Here is an 8,082-nt window from a genome sequence, read left to right on the forward strand (position 1 = left end):
CCCTCATGATGGGAATATATAGGTAAGAACACAAGCTCTTATTCAATCGCGACTAACTATTTATTTGTCATGATTTCCGGTGTCTGCTTCCATCATGCTTGGCGTAAAATTTGCCTTAATGGTGCATTTTAGTCGAAAGCCAGAACCTTGTACGCGAGCAGTAGCTTTGATCGAAATAAAGAGTAGTCAACCTCGTGCTTTTTAACAAGGTTTAACGCTGGACTCTTGAATTCCTCTGAATTGTTCTGTTTATTGTGCTAAAGTACCAAATTCCCATGATTATAAAGCGGGGCCACTTTAGAAATGTCTCAAGTCGCAACACGCCTCGCGCTATATTCTGGTTCATGACACCATTAAAACATGTTTTCTTTAAATTTAATATTGGCCATCTCACCGTTCTCTCAATTTCCGTTGCTACTGAGTCTCGTGCAAGAGTAGCGAGCTGCGAGTTGCGACCGTGTTTTTTGCAGCCTGTTTCTTTTCATGATTTAAGACGCTGGAAGTGGCGCATCAATGTGGTAACGGTGTATTATTCGCAACCTTGAGCAGGATGATTGGCGCTGATGTGCAAGTGCGACAATCGAGCGGTCTTCGGGGGCCACGCGGAGTACCACCCCGCAATTTGTCGAATGCTTTGCAGAGTTCGATTGCATCACGGGCAATCAATGAAGTGTGCACTATAATTTCGGTAAGTGTCATGGAGGAAGACGCTGTTTTCGCCAACAGTGAGAAAGGCCTCAGCTCTCCTTCATTGAAGTCGGTAAAAACCACATGCGATATACAAGATTTACGTTCTCTCACTGGCAGTGGCGTAGCTAGGTCGTCCGGCACCCGGGGCCCTTAGCTCTTCTGTCACCCTCCCCCCCCCCCCCCCCCCGGTTGTAGTCGAGGAAGGCGAGGATATCGACAATTTTAGGTTGTCTTCAGACGTATATGACACCCCCCCCCCCCCCCCCCTACTGGCCCCGTGTACCCGGGGCCCACGGCCCCCCGGCCCCCCCTGTTGCTACGCCAGTGCTCACTGGCTTCAGCTCTTGTCGTTTCAGTTCATTTTGCGACGGCAGTTCGCAGCCACGATGAATGAAACCCCGCGGGCATCTGCTTTAAAGCGGATTTTAGGCACCGTTTCCTGTTTCTCTGCAGCATAAGTTCGCGTCATGATCTTACTATATATTTCTTTCATTTCCTGATATTTCCAAGTCCTCCCTCGCGTAATAATTATGTTTGACCCGCCGTGGTTGCTCAGTGGCTACGGTGTTGGGCTGCTGAGCACTAGGTCACGGGATCGAATCCCGGCCACGGCGACGGCATTTAGATGGCGGCGAAATGCGAAAACACCCGTGTACTTAGATTTAGGTGCCCGTTAAAGAACCCCATGTGGTCGAAATTTCCGGAGTCCTCCACTACGGCGTGCCTCATAATCAGAAAGTAGTTTTGCCACGTAAAACCATATAATTTAATTTTTTTAATAATTATGTTTGGGTTATTGACGTGGAAATACGGTATACACGCCTAACAAGAAAAATAACCTTCCCGCGGTTTCCCAGCCAGTGGTAGTGACTATTTCTCACTTCAGTGAGAAACGCTCTCACAGCCTGCGTTCTCTCCGCACATTTACAATTAAATTCTGCGTTGGTCGGTGAGAGAATCTAAGTCTTGCATGTCGTACCTGTGACCGCGGTACTATTCAGCGCCTAATTTGCGTGCGCTCGACATTGTGTACGTATAAGGTCGGCAGACATATTACTAGCTACAAAAGTTACTTATCCAAGTGAATAATTTCCTTCTACCAGCGTCTCCTGTGCGGTGTTTCTTCTAACGAACATAAGCTTCGCGCAGGGATGCTACGAGAAGCGACATCTGACACAACTAATCTCACGTGTTGTTCACCACGGAGGATCAACAGGAAACAAAATGGCCGTCATTAAACGTTGCAAATAGTCGCCACAAATCTTTAAGTGTAATTTTGACAAACGTACCAATGGGCGCACCATAACATCTTATCGGAAACTAAGAAAGAGGGAGAGAAAGGATGCAGAAAAGGCAAGGAGGAACGGAAATTAAGGTGCGAGCACATCGCAAGCTTCCCGGCGAGCGGCACGCCTGCTGTCGTTGGATTTTCTGCAAATCGCACGAGTAAGGTGGTTGTACGCTGCACGTCGTTAATGTCTCCGCTGCCGGCGAGTCCGCTATTTGGTCTGGTTGTCACGTGCTCCACTCAAAGTATACCGCTGCCAATAAATTAAAAATTCATTATTTCTTCCGCTATTTGTCGACTGGAAGTAATTCGCATCTCAGAAGCGCTGCATGCTAGGTTGCGAGCACACGGGCACATAGAATGCCATTCCTGTCAAAATTTCCATCTCCATTGTGTTGGAAATTAAAAATTAAATTATGAGGCTTTACGTGCCAGAACCACTTTTTGATTATGAGGCACGCCGTAGTGGGGGGCTCCGGAAATTTTGAACAGTTGGGGTTGTTTAACGTGTAGCTAAATCTAAGCACACGGGTGTTTTCGCATTTCGCCCCCATCGAAATACGGCCACCGTGGCCGGGATTCGATCTCGCTACTTCGTGCTTAGCAGCCCAGTTGGAAATCAAGCATAACTGCGTTTTTAGCTAATTTTTCCTTAGAATTTGAAAGGTTTCATCGAATGCGTTGGCAGTCGTGTTCAAATTATTAAACTTTATTGTTATTGGGAGCATGATAGACTAAAATTAGTTGCAGCTATGTGTCTCACCTAAATGTGTTTTGCATACTGTCCCTTCTTTTCTCAGGTCGCATTTGAAAGCGAAATAAGGTTTGAAATTACTATTAATGAACATAAAAAAGGTTCCTTCTGATCATGTTAAAAATACTGAAATTTTCTGAGCCATCATTTATCGCTTGAGAAGCGTGCTTGAGACCCAGGGTTGCAAAGCATAATTTCGTTATTGAAAACAGTTGACCCCCTTTCCCAAATTGCCTACTTCTAAAAACTTCCAAAGTGCAACCTTTTAAGAGCGGTCAGTAATAGAAGTGCCAGAAGTGCCACCAGTTTTATTAAGCACTGAAAAAGCAAGCGGTCTTTGATTACCACCTTTAGTATAAAAGACACGTGTTATCATATCTAAAGGATTATACTCCGATTAGCAAGACTTTCTTTTTTTTTCAGATACCGCTAAGTGACGTAAGATCTTGTATTGTCCGCGGAGGAAAACAATCCTCCTCATCTACGATTGTGAGCAGGAAAACATTGATATCAGCGATGACATTTCCCTTGAACAGGCACTGATGATGTACACGTGCCTTCCTTATATGAAATATATAACGTATCCGGTAGCATAGGGCCAATTTTTGTGGAATAAATTATAACGCCACAAACAAGCGATTAAATATCATATGCGCAAACAAGACGAAAGATATTGTTCACTGCGTCGCGCATTTGAATAAAGCTTACATAAAGACTTAGGCTTCCTCAGCAATCTGAAACTGTTGTAACTCTGTAAGTATTGTTTTTAAACATCAAAGATTCATTGTATCCTATTTTCTGGAAATGAATGCCAAGAATAAATGATTTATCCCAAGAAGAAATATGTCTGTCGTATTTGTTTCACTGCATAGAATATTCCCCTTCCGTAGGGAAAGAAGCCGGTGAAAAAGTAATTTCATTCAGTATTTTGTGTCAACGATTGGGAAAACAGTGCAGTAACATGAGCGTTTTAATGGGGAAAATGTCCTGACGTCCCTATCCTGCACACGGCTCGCTATCTCTGAACGCGCGGCGCCGCAGAGCACGAGTGAAAGGACATTCGACCTTTTGCTCAAGGAGATAACCAGAGTAATGCATTTAAGGCAGAAAGTTGGGCTAGTTGGTGGTTATTCGTATAAGGGGATATTGCACTAGCGCATAAAAAGGACACGGACAGGAACAGAAAAAAGACACACCGAACGCTAGACATCAACTGGCTTTACTCCCAGGAGGACACAAACATGTAGGCAAAACGACGTGTCCTACATGATCAATCGCTCAAGCGCATGCGCAGTGGCACCCTATTGTGCAAGACTTTTATTTTCTTTGCTGTCAAAGATAAGTTAGGCTTGCTGATGCAGGCCTGTTTTTGCCGATGAATAAGGAAGGCCTCAAGTATTTCGCGCTCTCTCTGATCTGTGCTACAGAAGTAATCAATTGAGTCTTATCAAAGAGCGGCATGCATTCAATCTCACAGCGCTTGCAATGTGCCACCAAGTGCCCAGATGCCGGTGGTGCCTCGACAAGCAGCTTGTGCTCCATTAAATGAACGTTGATACACCGGCCAGTTTGGCCGACGTAGAAACTTCCGCATGACAGCGGATTTCTGTAAACCACATTTGTCCTGCACTCCACATAAGGCAGTTCATGTTTAATTGGGCAGGGTGGTTCACTGCGAGTGGCACTACTGACAACTTTGCAAAGCTTCCCAAATTTATCCGCTGCCGTGAGCGCAACTCGGCCATTGCCCTTCTCCGCCACCTTTTTAAGGCGGTGTGTCAGCTGGAGAATATAAGGCAGTGCCACGCATCTAGCCCGCTCATGAGCTTGTCGCTCAATCGTCAGCGCCTGATCACCAGCTTTAACCAATTTTGTCAGGCCTTCAGCCATGGACGCCACAAGTTCCCTAGGGAAACTTGCCTTTGTCAGGCGAACTGCCTGCATATGTACACTTTCATGAACCTTGTGTGAGTAGGACTTGTCCAGGGCAGCACGTAAGCATGTCTTGGCGAACCCTCTCTTTACTAATTTGGAGTGGGCCGAATCAAAATTCAGTATACTTTATTTCGACCTTGGCTGGTACATATGACAAACGCGCGAGTCACTGAAGAAAAACTGAACATCCAAGTACTGTAGGCTACCCTCGTTGTTAGCTCATGGGTGAAGGTCAGACGTTGAGCGCATGACTTAAAAACAGCTAACGACCTTTGGACTACCGCCTCGTTCCCAACACCTTGACCTATGTGCGCGAAAACTAGAAAGTTATCGGCGTACCTAATTTTTTTAAAATTTGGTTGTCTTCAAGGCACGCTTCAATACGTCTGTACAAACTAGCTAAAAACAATTCAGTGAGCACAGGGGCGATCCATGAGCCTATGCCTATGCTGAATGAATCTACCGCGCTCAAAATTTACATCATGGGTGAAGGTCAGACGTTGAGCGCATGACTTAAAAACAGGTAACGTCCTTTGGACTACCGCCTCGTTCCCAGCACCTTGACCAATGTGCGTGACAACCCGAAAGTCATCGATGTACCTAAATAATTTTTTGGGGGGGCTAGATGCGTGGCACTGCCCTATATTCACCAGCTAACACACCACCTTAAAAAGGTGGCAGAGAAAGGCGATGTCCGAGTTGTGCTCACGGCACCGGATAAACTCGAGAAGCTTTGCAACGTTGTCAGTGGCGCCACTCGCAATAAACCACCCTGCCCAATTAAACATGAACTGCCTTATGTAGTGTGCAGGGCAAATGAGGTTTACAGAATTCCGCTGTCATGCGGAAGTTTCTAAATCGGCCAAACTGGCCGGTGTATCAACGTTTGTCTAATGTGCTATAAAGTTTGTAGACAGGGATAAGGTGCCTCAGAAAGGATGGCCAACGTTTCGATAGGAGGACCTATTCTGACGAAGATAGGTCCTCCTATCGAAACGTTGGCCAGCCTTTCTGAGGCACCTTATCCCTGTTTACAAACTTTATACCACAGTGTGCTATTCCATCTGTCAGCCCTTTTCTTGATTTTGAACGTTTGTCTAATGAAACACAAGATGCTTGTCGAGGCACCATCGGCATCTGGGCACTTGGCGGCACATTGCAAGCGCTGTTAGATTGAATACATGCCGCTCTTTGATAAGACCCAAGTGAAAACTTCTATAGCACAGATCAGAGAGAGCGCGAAATACTTGAGGCCTTCCTTATTCATCGGAAAAAACAGGCCTGCATCAGCAAACCTGCACAATCTCTCAGCAGTATATTCAGCTGCTATTTCGCCTGCCTGCTGCCACTGCCATAGCGACTGAAAAAAATAAATTAAATTTTGGGGTTTAACGTGCCAAAACCACTTTCTGATTATGACGCGCGCCGTAGTGGAAGACCCTGAAAATTTCGACCACCTAGGGTTCTTTTACGTACACCTAAATCTAAGTACATAGGTGTTTTCGCATTCTGCCCCCATAGAAATGCGGCCGCCGCGTTCGGGATTCAGTCCCACGACCTCGTGCTCCGGAGCCCAACACCGTAGCCACTGAGCAACCATGGTAGGTATAGCGACTATGTGTGTCACAGTGAGCGCCGGCGAAGGAGTTAAAGAAGAGGACTGCGAAGAACTTGGTGAGCAATGCTTGCTTCAGAGAAGCGACAGAAGCAGACAAGGGCCGGTGCATCTTCCTGGCCTCCCGCGCACGCAGAGGAGTAAGGGGAATAGGCCGTGCTCTTCACCCCATCCTCCTTACCCCTCATGCGCCATGTCTAAGCGTGGAGAATGGTCACCTCATAATAAGTATGGGTACAGGGATTCCAATCACGCCTGCTAAGCGTGAAGGGGCGTTGCTGATCGCTCATATTAGCCGTGATCGGTAAGCTTGAAGAAATACCACGCTTAGATTAAGCTTGTATAAAAACTGCCTACGCACGCTTTGCTAAGCGTGGATTTTTTTAGAGTCTATCTTGTAAAGCAAGTGTGAAAGGTTGGGCAAGTTTTCTCGGCGCAAATTGAATTCGTGACTTAAACGCATGGGCCCCACCGCGCACTTCTGCCTTTACGATTGATTCTCCTACATTATACGAGAAGCACCTCAGGGCTACGGTACATCACGCAAGGTGCGCGAGAACATCATGGGCGCTCCCGATTAAATTTGTGAGCGTTGCTGGCATCAGGCTCGGTCTCCTGGTGTCATAAGGAATAAAAAAGAAAAGCTGCCTAGGGGAACGCATTGGGTACATATTCAGTACTTCGTATCATATGGATCAGAACGGACATGTACGTTAGAACGAAAAATACTAAAGTACTATGATGAGGGTTTTGCTGCACATATTTTGTCTGTCTAACATTAAGACTTAATGAAGAAAAAAACTGTGATTTTGTGATAATTAATGCTGACATAACGTACAGTCATGTGAAATACGAGCTCCGACACAGTGCCCGTTCTGGAACTGGCCCCGGTATACAGAGCTACATTGGTACACGGAATGCTGGTTTGAAAAGTATCAGTAATTGGAAGGTGTTTAGCTCTTAAATTGTTTATATGTCGCTGCCGCTGTGCAGTCTTGGGAGCCCTTTTCACCACGAGCACTATGTTTCAGGTAATATTTAAAGCAACAGTTCACTATTCTTCTCTTTTTTGGGTGAGCCTGCTTTAGCGTCTAAGCACTGTTCCAAAGTTATCGGTTAGCTCAAGACGCGCCTGCATGTGTTTCTAATATCCAGAGTGCTGTCACGGATTCAATAGCGAAAGAGCGTTAGCTAATCAGATTGAGCATACGAAGCGAATACTGGCGTACATTCTCGATCACGTAGGAGTCCCCGAGATTCCGCTGCAATGCACGACCATTCCCATCTCATCAACTGATGCCTTGATCCGTAACTAGATTCAGAGCAAGTCCTACTTTGCGGGCTGCCATCGTTGTGTTTTGTCAAGCTGGCTTTATACGGAGATTCGTAACCCACTTTCTTGGAATTGCCTTGCTATTCACATCACTACAACGTGACAGTATAGATGTGCTACATCTTCATTGAGGCAATACTGGTGAATGGACTAGGACTTTATTGTGTGCGTTTGCACATTTAGCGCAATAAGTTATTATTCATAACTTGCTTTTTATTTTGGGAGGTTGTAAAAGACAGCAACCTTATATTAACAGGAGGTCTTATGAATAAAGAAAATTAAATGCTTATTAGTCAGCTTTCACCTGATGGCAGGAAGGAACTTTCAACAAAAATACCCTTGCGATAAGTAAAAGCCTACCCGCTTGAAAATATTTCATTTGAGTGCCCACTTTGCAAGCTGATACCGACTAGAGAGTGGTTGGTGCCGTGGGCCCTTGACATAAATTCTACCATCGAACAAAGGCA

Source organism: Dermacentor albipictus, chromosome 1 (assembly GCF_038994185.2).
Source record: "Dermacentor albipictus isolate Rhodes 1998 colony chromosome 1, USDA_Dalb.pri_finalv2, whole genome shotgun sequence".
In the NCBI taxonomy this organism is placed as follows: Eukaryota; Metazoa; Arthropoda; class Arachnida; order Ixodida; family Ixodidae; genus Dermacentor; species Dermacentor albipictus.